The sequence below is a fragment of the Giraffa tippelskirchi genome, chromosome 3 (genome assembly GCF_054371585.1).
Source record: "Giraffa tippelskirchi isolate mGirTip1 chromosome 3, T2T-mGirTip1v1.2.pri, whole genome shotgun sequence".
In the NCBI taxonomy this organism is placed as follows: Eukaryota; Metazoa; Chordata; class Mammalia; order Artiodactyla; family Giraffidae; genus Giraffa; species Giraffa tippelskirchi.
In genome coordinates, this window is record NC_137277.1 from 181,759,308 (window position 1) to 181,771,495 (window position 12,188).

A 12,188-nucleotide genomic window follows, 5' to 3' on the forward strand; every position below is an offset into this window, starting at 1 on the left:
TCCCTAACAGACTGGGCATCCCTGAGGGCAGGCTGTCTCCTCCTTGGTTGGGAGCACTTGAGGGGACGTTGTCACACCCATTGGACTGTGGCTTCCTGTGGGCAAGACTGGCTGTGCATCCCCTTAGACAGGGGTATCTTCAGATAGCAGCTTTGGGCCTTTTCTAGCATCCTGGGGCTCACCGGAGTTGAGACTGCACCCACTGAAGCCTGGGCTCCTGAAACAGGGTTGGGACCTTCGTCAGGGCCCAGCTTCCCCTGAGATAAGGGACCCAGTTCCTTCCTCCTCTGCCAGCCCAGGCCTAGCCCTTCCTCCCAGAGCGGTTCTGCACCAGATGGAGCAATCCGGTGTTGTTGGCGGAGCTGATGTGCAGAGAGAGAGAGAATCCCTGTGGGATGTGGGTATTTCTAGTGACCTTGGAGTTGGGGCCCCACCCAAGGAGTTGGCTTCCTGGCTTTGTGCCCACCCAGTAGAGCCCGCAGCCAGGCCTTCCCTAATCCTTTATCTACCACCACTCACTGGGGATTGGAACTGAGTCATGCACCTGGGTCTGGGCCTGCCTTCTGCCTCCTCCCAGTTCCTGGCCCCATTTCCTGAGTCCCTGAGAAGCCGGCAGGAAACATGCTCTCGGCGGCCCCCACCTCCCCCTCAGCCACTTTGTCACCTCCTGGACCACTGTCCCTGCAGTTTCTCAGGTAAGAGGCTGGTGGCCTGGGTGAGAGGGTCAGGTGTGGCTGCTTCGTCCGGCTGCTCCTCAGGATCCTTGAGGCTGGTCAGGCTCTGGAGGGGCCTGCAGAGCTGGATCACGTCCGATTTCCCTCCCCTCAGCACCCCCTCATGGACACCCAACACCCTTATCACTCACAGAGCATACATCCTTTCACTCCTCATAGACATTTATCACACACAATCACCAACAGACATGGCATTTCCTCACACACTAGACAGAAAACACAGCGTCATCCCACACAGACACCATCCATGGCCCTTCACAAATACACATCATACAACAGACCCTTAGCGTCCGCTGACTCAACCCGTGACTCCTCATGACACACAATACACACGCTGTCACATTTGACACAAAAGTCCCTCGTGGGATGTATATCATTACCCACAGGATGAAACACATCCTTACAGACACACAACACGTACAGCAGCACTGACTCACATAACACATGAAGCCTTCCCTGGTGGCTCAGATGGTAAAGACTCTGCCTGCAGTGCAGAAGACCTGGATTTGATCCCTGGGTCAGGAAGATCCCCTAGAGGAGGACATAGTGACCCACTGCAGTATTCTTGCCTGGAGAATCCACATGGACAGAGGAGCCTGGCAGGCTGCAGTCCATAGTGTCGCAAAGCGTCAGACATGACTGAGTGACTAACACTTTCAATTTTGGAGAAGCGAATGGCTACCCACTCCAGTATTCTTGCCTGGAGAATTCCATGGACAGAGGAGTCTGGCGGGCTAGAGTTCATGTGGTCGTGAAGAGTCAGAGATGATTGAGCCACTAACACTTCAACTCTGACCTCAGACTCCATCTCTTTTTTATTAAAAATTTTAAAAAGTTTTTATAAAAAGGTCACAAAGAAGCCAGTTAGAAGTTTAGTAGATATGAAAGAACGCACAGTGAAATGACTCCCTCTGATCCTTGTTCTCAAAACACCCAGTTTCACGCTCTTCTCCGAACAGGGATTGAACCTGGGCCCTCGGCCATCAAAGTGCCTAACCACTGGATTGCCAGGAAATTCCCAACCTCTCTTTTAACGGGGCGGTCTAGCAATAAGAGTTCTAAGCACAGTGCCCAGACTCTGGGCCCTCCTCTCTACCTTCCCCGGGTGAGCAATGGGGGCTGGAAGACGGAGGGCTCCTTCCATCCTAAGTCCTCTCTTGCTCTAAATCGTCAGGGAGACCCGCTCCCTTGAGTCCCCTGGGCCTGAATCTTCTCCCCTTATCTCTCCCTTGGGGGCCCTGCCCTACCCCTGAGGCTTCCTTTCAGGATCCAGTGCAGGATGAGGTGACCCCTCTTACAAGCGAGGGGAAGGGGAGCAGTTCTCACTGCTGTCCAAGTTGTGCCCAGGCTGGAGACGGGGAGCCCATGGGACTCAGCCCTGACCAGAGGAGGGAGAGAGAGAGGGAGGAGACGAGGAAGAGGAGTGAGGAGAGTGAGGACCAGCTGCCGGGCACAGTCCTTTACAGACCTAATTCCATGATGAGGTTGGAGGTTTCATTCCCGCTTCATAGATGAAGAGGCTCAGGGGACCATGTTAAGAGGTAGAGTTGGGATTCAACCTCCCAAAGTTTGAGGGAGGATGAGTAACTGAGACAGTCAGAGAGAGAAACTGAAGCTATGATGAGGAGGAGTCAGGGAGGCTTCAGGACTGCCGAGCATCAGGGCTGCCATCCCTGGGAGGGCTCTCGAATGAGCCTGCTGCCCAGTGACTTATGGGCTCTCAGATCTCTGGTTTTGTAGTCATCCCCCTCCTCCAGTGACTCTCTCTCTATTCTGCCCATTTGCACTATTTGTCTAATCTTGTCCTTTTTTTTTCTGGCAGTACCACTTGCAGGGCTAACTTGCTAGATCTTAGTTCCCTGAAAGTGAAAGTGAAAGTCGCTCAGTCGTGACGGACTCTTTGCAACTCCATGGACTATACATGGAATTCTCCAGGCCAGAATACTGGAGTGGGTAGCCTTTCCTTTCCCCAGGGGATCTTCCCAACCCAGGGATCAAACCCAGGTCTCCCACGTTGCAGGCAGATTCTTTACCAACTGAGCTATGAGGGAGTATTAAATCCAGGCTCACAGCATTGAAATCTCGGAGTTCTAACCACTGGATCACCAGGGATTCCCCATCCTATTTTAATTACTGTATCTTTATTGTAAATCTTGATATACAATGTGGCACTTTCTTTTTTTCTTTTAATTAATGGATTTTATTTTTGGCTGCGCTGGATCTTCGTTGCTGAGTGGGGCCTCTTTAGTGGCGGGGACCGGGAACGTCTCATTTTGGTGGCTTCTATTGCTGAAGATGTTGGGCTCTAGAGCGCGGGCTCAGTAGTTGTGGTTTATGGGCTTAGTTGCTCCTCACCAGATGAGATCTTCCAGGACCAGAGATCAAACTTATGTCCCCTGCATTGGCAGGTGGATTCTTAACCACTGGACCACCAGGGAAGTCCCTGTATGTATCACTTTCTTGACTTCTCATTCTCCAAATTATCTCTGCAAATGCCAGGCTTGGGTATATTTACAAATACATATTACAAAATCCTGTGCACCCAGCTGTGGATGGGAATGGTGATAGAAACAAGGCTCAATGCTGTAAAGAGCAATATTGCATAGGAGCCTGGAATGCTAGGTCCATTAATCAAGGCAAATTGGAAGTGGTCAAACAGGAGATGACAAGAATAAACATCGACATTCTAGGAATCAGCGAACTAAGATGGATTGGAATGGGTGAATTTAACTCAGATGACCATTATATCTACTACTGTGGGCAGGAATCCCTTAGAAGAAATGGAGTAGCTATCACAGTCAACAAAAGAGTTTGAAATGCAGTACTTGGATGCAATCTCAAAAACGACAGAATGATCTCTGTTCATTTCCAAGGCAAACCATTCAATATCACAGTAACCCAAGTCTATGCCCCGGCCAGTAATACTGAAGAAGCAGAAGTTGAACAGTTCTATGAAGACCTACAAGACCTTCTAGAATTAACAGCTAAAAAAGATGTCCTTTTCATTATAGGGGACTGGAATGCAAAAGTAGGAAGTCGAGAAACACCTGGCGTAACAGGCAAATTTGGCCTTGGAGTAGAGAATGAAGCAGGGCAAAGGCTAATAGAGTTTTGCCAAGAGAACGCACTGGTCATAGCAAACACCCTCTTCCAACAACACAAGAGACGACTCTACACATGGACATCACCAGATGGTCAACACCGAAATCGATTGATTATATTCTTTGCAGCCAAAGATGGAGAAGCTCTATACAGTCAGCAAAAACAAGACCGGGAGCTGACTGTGGCTCAGATCATGAACTCCTTATTGCCAAATTCAGACTGAAATTGAAGAAAGTAGGGAAAACCACTAGACCATTCAGGTATGACCTAAATCAAATCCCTTATGACGATACAGTGGAAGTGAGAAATAGATTTAAGGGACTAGATCTGATAGAGTGCCTGATGAACTATGGACAGAGGTTTGTGACATTGTACAGAAGGCAGTGATCAAGACCATCCCCAAGAAAAAGAAATGCAAAAAAGCAAAATGGTTGTCTGAGGAGTCCTTACAAATAGCTGTGAAAAGAAGAGAAGTGAAAAGCAAAGGAGTAAAGGAAAGATATTCCCATTTGAATGCAGAGTTCCAAAGAATAACAAGGAGAGATAAGAAAGCCTTCCTCAGCGATCAATGCAAAGAAATAGAGGAAAACAACAGAATGGGAAAGACTAGAGATCTCTTCAAAAAAATTAGAGACACCAAGGGAACATTTCTTGTGAAGATGGGCTCAACAAAGGACAGAAATGGTAGGGACCTAACAGAAGAAGAAGATATTAAGAAGAGGTGGCAAGAATACACAGAAGAACTGTACAAAAAAGATCTTCATGACCCAGATAATCACGATGGTGTGATCACTCACCTAGAGCCAGACATCCTGGAATGTGAAGTCAAGTGGGCCTTAGGAAGCATCACTACGAACAAAGCTAGTGGAGGTGATGGAATTCCAGTTGAGCTATTTCAAATCCTGAAAGATGATGCTGTGATTGTGCTGCACTCAATATGCCAGCAAATTTGGAAAACTCAGCAGTGGCCACAGGACTGGAAAAGGTCAGTTTCCATTCCAATCCCAAAGAAAGGCAATGGCAAAGAATGCTCAGACTACCGCACAATTGCACTCATCTCACATGCTAGTAAAGTAATGCTTAAAATTCTCCAAGCCAGGCTTCAGCAATATGTGAGCCATGAACTTCCAGATGTTCAAGCTGGTTTTAGAAAAGGCAGAGGATCCAGAGATCAAATTGCCAACATCCGATGGATCATCGAAAAAGCAAGAGAGTTCCAGAAAAACATCTATTCCTGCTTTATTGACTATGCCAAAGCCTTTGATTGTGTGGATCACAATAAACTGTGGAAAATTCTGAAAGAGATGGGAATACCAGACCATCTGACCTGTCTCTTGAGAAACCTGTATGCAGGGCAGGAAGCAACAGTTAGAACTGGACATGGAACAACAGACTGGTTCCAAATAGGAAAAGGAGTACGTCAAGGCTGTATATTGTCACCCTGCTTATTTAACTTATATGCAGAGTACATCATGAGAAACGCTGGGCTGGAAGAGGTACAAGCTGGAATCAAGATTGCCGGGAGAAATATCAATAACCTCAGATATGCAGATGACACCACCCTTATGGCAGAAAGTGAAGAAGTACTAAAGAGCCTCTTGATGAAAGTGAAAGAGGAGAGTGAAAAAGTTGGCTTAAAGCTCAACATTCAGAAAACTAAGATCATGGCATCCGATCCCATCACTTCATGGGAAATAGATGGGGAAACAGTGGAAACAGTGTCAGACTTTATTTTTCAGGGCTCCAAAATCACTGCTGATGGTAACTGCAGCCATGAAATTAAAAGATGCTTACTCCTTGGAAGGAAAGTTATGACCAACCCAGACAGCCTATTTAAAAGCACAGACATCACTTTGTCAACAAAGTTCTGTCTAGTCAAGGCTATGGTTTTTTCAGTGGTCATGTATGGATGTGAGAGTTGGACTATAAAGAAAGCTGAGCGCCGAAGAATTGATGCTTTTGAACTGTGGTGTTGGAGAAGACTCTTGAGAGTCCCTTGGACTGCAAGGAGATCCAATCAGTTCATCCTAAAGGAGATCAGTCCTAGGTGTTCACTTGAAGGACTGACGTTGAAGCTGAAACTCCAATACTTTGGCCACCTCATGAGAAGAGTTCACTCATTGGAAAAGACCCTAATGCTGGGAAGGATTGTGGGCAGGAGGAGTAGGGGACGACAGAGGATGAGATGGTTGGATGGCATCACCAACTCGATGGACATGGGTTTGGGTAAACTCAGGGAGTTGGTGATGGACAGGGAGGCCTGGCATGCTGCAATTCATGGGGTCACAAAGAGTCGGACACGACTGAGCGACTGAACTGAACTGACTGTGTTTATTCTCCAAGTTATTACATGTAGCTCTGTTCATTTTAACACGTGTACAGGATTACACTGATGTACAGGATTACATTGAGAAACACACAAATATTAATATTTCCAGTGTGAACCTAAGAAGAATGTGCACATTAAACTTTAGTATGAAATTAACTTTCAAAATGGTGGTGCCATTTGTCGTTTCTTTTTATCAGTGTAATGAGGGTTTCCACTGTTCTACATTCTCCTCAGTACTTGGAATTGGCAAACTTTCATTTTTTTCCAACATGGTAGATTTGTTTAAACTTGAACTCCTGATTTTTCTGAAACATTGACCATATTTTTATGTTTCTTAACCTTCAGGCTTTTTCTTTCGTAAACTGCCTACTTCTTTCTTTACCTATTTTTTCTATTGGGTTTCTCGTTAAGTTACTGGGTTTTAGGAATTAATATCATATTATGCTGAAAATTCTTTGATACATTTGATATAAATATCTTCTCCTGGTCTGTGACTTATCTCTTTACTACTTTTATAGTATCCTTTGATGTATGTATTTTTGAACTTTAGATGGCCACATTTATCTAACTTTTCTTTCTTATAATACTAATAATTTCTATGTCTTAATTTTTCTTTTTTTAAAGATTTTTTTGATGTAGGTAATTTTTAAAGTCTTTATTGGATTTATCACAATATTGTTTCTGTTTTATGCTCTGGTTTTTTGGCTGTGAGGCCTGTGGGATCTTAACTCCCTGACTAATGATCAAATCTGTTTCCCCAACCCTTAGCTCATAAAGATATTTTCCTCTATTCTCTTCCAAAGTTTTTTTTATCATCATAGCTAGTTCTTTATGTCAATAAAAGTTTAATTCTGGATATGGTGTGAGGTAGGAATCTAATTTTGTTTTATCTTTCCCCTAATGAATAGCCAGTGATTTGCACGAGTATCTACTCTGATTGATCTGTAATGGCAACTCTGTCATATGTATCAAATTTCCATGTATATGATCTCTTTTTGTGATCTCTCTTTCCAGTATCTCTATTCTATCCCTTTTGTCTATATGTTTGTCCCTTTGTTAGTACTACCCTGTCTTACTACTATAACTTTATAATAAGACTTGTTAAAAGATGCTTGCTCCTTGGAAGAATAGCTATGTCAAACCTAGACCCTGTTTTAAAAGGCAAAGACATCACTTTGCCAGCAAAGGTCCATATAGTTAAAGCTATGGTTTTTCAGTAGTCATGTATGGATGTGAGAGTTGGACCATAAAGAATTGATGCTTTTGAACTCTGGTAGTAGAGAAGACGGAGAAGACAATGGCACCCCACTCCAGTACTCTTGCGTGGAAAATCGCATGGACAGAGGAGCCTGGTAGGCTGCAGTCCATGGGGTCGCTAAGAGTTGGACATGACTGAGCGACTTCACTTTCACTTTTCACTTTCATGCATTGGAGAAGGAAATGGAAACCCACTCCAGTGTTCTTGCCTGGAGAATCCCAGGGACGGGGGAGCCTGGTGGGCTACTGTCTATGGGGTTGCACAGAGTCGGACACGACTGAAGCGACTTAGCAGCAGCAGCAGCAGCAGTAGAGAAGACTCTTGAGAGTCCCTTGCACTGCAAGGAGACCTAACCAGTCCATCCTAAAGGAAATCAATCCTGAATATTCACTGGAAGGACTGATGCTGAAGCTGAAGCTCCAAAACTTTGGCCACCTGATGTGAAGAGCTGACTCATTGGAAAAGACCGTGATGCTGAGAAAAATTGAGGGCAAGAGGAGAAGATGGCAACAAAGGATGAGATGGTTGGATGGCATCACTGACTCAGTGGACATCAGTTTGAGCAAACTCAGAGAGATAGTAATGGACAGAGAAGAAACAACAAGAACATTAGATAGCAGAAATTCTATTGTGTGTCTATGTTCTTGCTGTGCATCAAAATTTTTTTGGCTAGTCTTGGCTCTTTGCTTTTTCATCTGGAATTTTAGGAATTTTAGGATCAGCTTGTGAAGTTGAACTCTATTGGGATTTTTTTTTTTTTTTGGAGTGCTTTACATGTTATTTTTACCCCAGCTTTATTGAGGTATGATTGACAAATGTAATTGTAAGATATTTAAGATGTACATCATAGTGATTTGATATATATACATTGTGAAAGTACTCCCACCATATAGTTAATTAATATCTATTTTGATTTTGATTGAACCGAACTTATCGATTTAATTGGGAAGAACTTACATCTTTATGATATTGATGATTCCATGAATGAATATATTGCATCTACCCATTCATCTAGTTCTTCTTGATTTCTTTTTATTTCTGCTCTGATTTTTATGATTTCTTTCATTCTATTGACTTTGTGGGGTTTTTGTTCTTCTTTTTCTAGTTGCTTTAGGTGTAAGGTTAGGTTGTTTACTTGATGTTTCTCTTGTTTCTTGAAGTAGGCTTGTATCAGCTTTCCTCTTAGCACTGCTTTTATTGCATCCCATAGGTTTTGAGTTGTGTTTTCATTGTCATTTGTTTCTAGGTATATTTTGATTTCCTTTTTGATTTTTTTCAGCATCTAGTTCTCATTTAGTTATTTTTCAATAATTTTATAATTTCTTCCATTAAGACTTGACACATCTTCGGCCAAGATAGTTTTCTTGGTATCATAAATTGAGTCTTAAAAAATGACAGTTTTTGTTTATTGCTTGTTTATAGGAACATGATTGTTTTTTTTCTTTTTGGCCACACTTCATGGATTGCAGAATCTAAATTTTTTGACCAAGAACTTAACCCTGGTCACAGCAGTGAAAGCACCGAGTCCTAACCACTGGATCACCAGAGAATTCCCGGAACATAAATGATTTTTATTATTGATTTTATATCCAGAAATTTTACTGAGGTCTTTTGTTGATTCTAATAATTTGCCCATGGAATAGCTTTAATTTTTTCTATAAATCATATTGCATCTGAAAATTATTTGCTTTTCTTTTTTAATCTTCATAATTTTTTTTGTCACATATTCTTCACAACAGAGTGAAGTACTTATGATATTCTTGGTTTGCAGATTCTGAAACAAGTTTGAAGAAGTAAGTTGGCTTTTCCAAATTCAAACAGAGACTTGGTGGCAGTCAAGGTTTTGAACTCAAGTGCCTTTGATTCTAGAACCCATGCTCTTTTCTCTGATGCTCTTCCTCACACTTTATCCTCTACTGATGGGTGAGAAAAGGATTGTTCCCAGAGGGGAAGTGTGCACATCACTCTGAGTGAAGGACAGCTTGAGAGAGCAGAATGAAGTCACCAAAGCCTTTATAACAGCTGTGCAGGGCTTCCCTGGCGACTCAGTGGTAAAGAATCTGCCTGCCAATGAGGGAGACATGGGTTTGATCCCTGGTCCAGGAAGATCCCACATGCCATGGAGCAACTAACCCTGTATGCCGCAACTACTGAGCCTGTGCTCTAGATCCCACGTGCCGCAACTACTGAAGCCTGCACGCCTAGTGTCTGTGCTCCACAACAAGAGAAGCCACTGCAGTGAGAAACCCACGCACCACAACTAGAGAGCAGTCCCCACTTGCTGCAGGTAGAGAAACACCTGAGCAGCAGTGAAGACTCGGCACAGTCAACAGTGAATAAATAAATAAATAAAATTATTTAAAAAAACAGCCATGCAGGACTGACCTAGGGTTTAGGGTAATTAGGATTTAGGGTATCTAGAGTTTAGTGTATCTGGACTCAAATTCCTATTCCCCCTACCAGTTACATTGCTTTTATAAGTCACATTGTCTTTTAATCCTTATTCATTCATTCAATAAACTTAATCAAGGAGAACCTGCAATGTGTCAGGCAGTGTTCCAGGTAATGGGATATAGTACTGTAATCAACAAACAAATCCCTGCTCTCAAGGAACTTACAATTTAGTTGGGGACATAGATAATGAGCAAAGTAAACAAGTGAAATATATAATGTGTTAAATGTGATAAGTGCTGTGGAGAAAAATAAAGCAAGGGAGGAGGGCCTAGAGCCTGTCAGCGAATGGCTGCAATTTGTTTGAGAAACTGGGGAAGCCTCAATGAGCAAGTGGCATTTGAGTAAAGACCTGAACTCTGGGTGTCTGGGGAGGAGCATTCGAGGCTGAGAGAACAACAGGTGGAAAAGCTTGAGGCAGGTGCATGCCTGGTGTGTTTCTGGAGATCAGCAAAGGTGGTCTGACTTGGGAGTGGGGGAGCAAGAAGTTGGAGATGAGGTCAGGTCTTATATGAACTTGGGGGCATTTTAAAGGAATTTGGCTTTTAAAAAATGATTTTATTTATTTATTTTTTGGCTGCACTGAGTCTTTGTTGCTGTGAGTGGGCTTTCTCTAGTTGCAGTGCACAGGCTTCTTGTTGCAGTTCCTTTTCTTGTTGCAGCATGCAGGCTCTAGAACACAGGCTCAGTAGTTTCAGCACACGGGCTTAATTGCCCCGAGGCATGTGGGATCTTCCTGGACCAGGGAACAAACCCATGTTCCCTGCATTGGCAGGTGGATTCTTAACCACTGGACCACCAGGGAAGCCCAAGACTTCAACTTTTGCTCTAAGTGAAGTGGCAGGTTTTGAGCAGAGGAATGATGTGATCTGACCGATGATGACATTTAATAGGCTCAACTGCACTTCTGTATTGAGAACAGACTAAAAGAGGTGTGACAGTGGAAGCAGGGAGAACAGTGAGGGGCCACATCCAGATGAGACATGATGGTGGCTTGGACCTGAGCCATGAAAGTGGAGATGGTGAGAGCTGGTCAGATTTTGGATCGACTGATCGATCTAGCAATCAACTATCATCATTTAAAGTTTAAGGTAAATTTATTAATTTAAAATATTTGTTTAATGAAAGAAACTTTAAAATCTCTTATAAACCCAAACATAAGGCCACTCTTCAAATAAGCAATCCCTTATTTTCCTGATGACAAGATTCCCAAAAAATATATATATATATTTTTTTGGCTTCATGGCTTATGAGATTTTAGTTTCCCAACCAGAAATTGAACCTGGGCCATAGCAGTGAGATGGAGGAGTCCTAACCGCTGGTCCACAGGGAATTCCCTCAAAAGCTTTTTAAGGCCAACTTGAATATATAAACTCTTTGGAATGAAAATGACATAATCCTGAGTTTCTCAACCTCAGCACTGTTAACATGTTGACCAAATACATTTTTGTTGCAGGGACTGTTCTGTGCCTTGTAGGTTGGTTGGCAGCCTTGCTGGCTTCTGCCCACTAGATACCAGCAATACCCCAGTCCCCTCCTCCCCTGCCACCTGTGACAACCAAAAATGTGTCCAGACATTGACACATGTCTTTGGAAGGGAAAGTAGCCCCTGCTGAGAATGACTGCTAGAGTCAAATGCCTATTTACAATATTTAATTTTTTTAAATTGTTTTTTATTTTGGCTGCACTGGGTCTTTGTTGCGGCTCCTGGGTTTTCTCCTGTTGCGGATCTACAGCTCAGTCTCAGCAGTTTCAGGACATAGGCTTAATTGCCCCAAGGCATGTGGGATCTTCCTAGATCAGGAATTGAACTTGTGTGCTTTGATTTGGCAGGTGAATTCTTAACCACTGGACCACCAGGGAAGCCCTGACTTATTCTTTTTAAAAATTATTTAATTTTTTTAATTAAAGTATAATTGATTTACAATGTTGTGTTAGTTTCAAGTGTACAACAAAGTGATTCAGGTTAATTTATACTTTTAGTTACTGACATAATGATTCTTGGCAATAATTTACTATTTTATATATAATGCTCTTTTGAAAGTGAAAGTGAAGTCACTCAGTCATGTCTGACTCTCTGTGACCCTGTGGACTGTAGCCTACCAGACTCCTCCATCCATAGGGTTTTCCAGGCAAGAGTACTGGAGTGCATTGCCATTTCCCTTCTCCAGGGGATATTCCCAACCCAGGAATCGAACCTGGGTCTCCCGCATTTCAGTCAGACACTTTATCGTCTGAGCCACCAGGGAAGTCTTTTACACGATCAAATTTCATGAAACTAGTTTAGTCACATCCATTATATATGTCATTGATC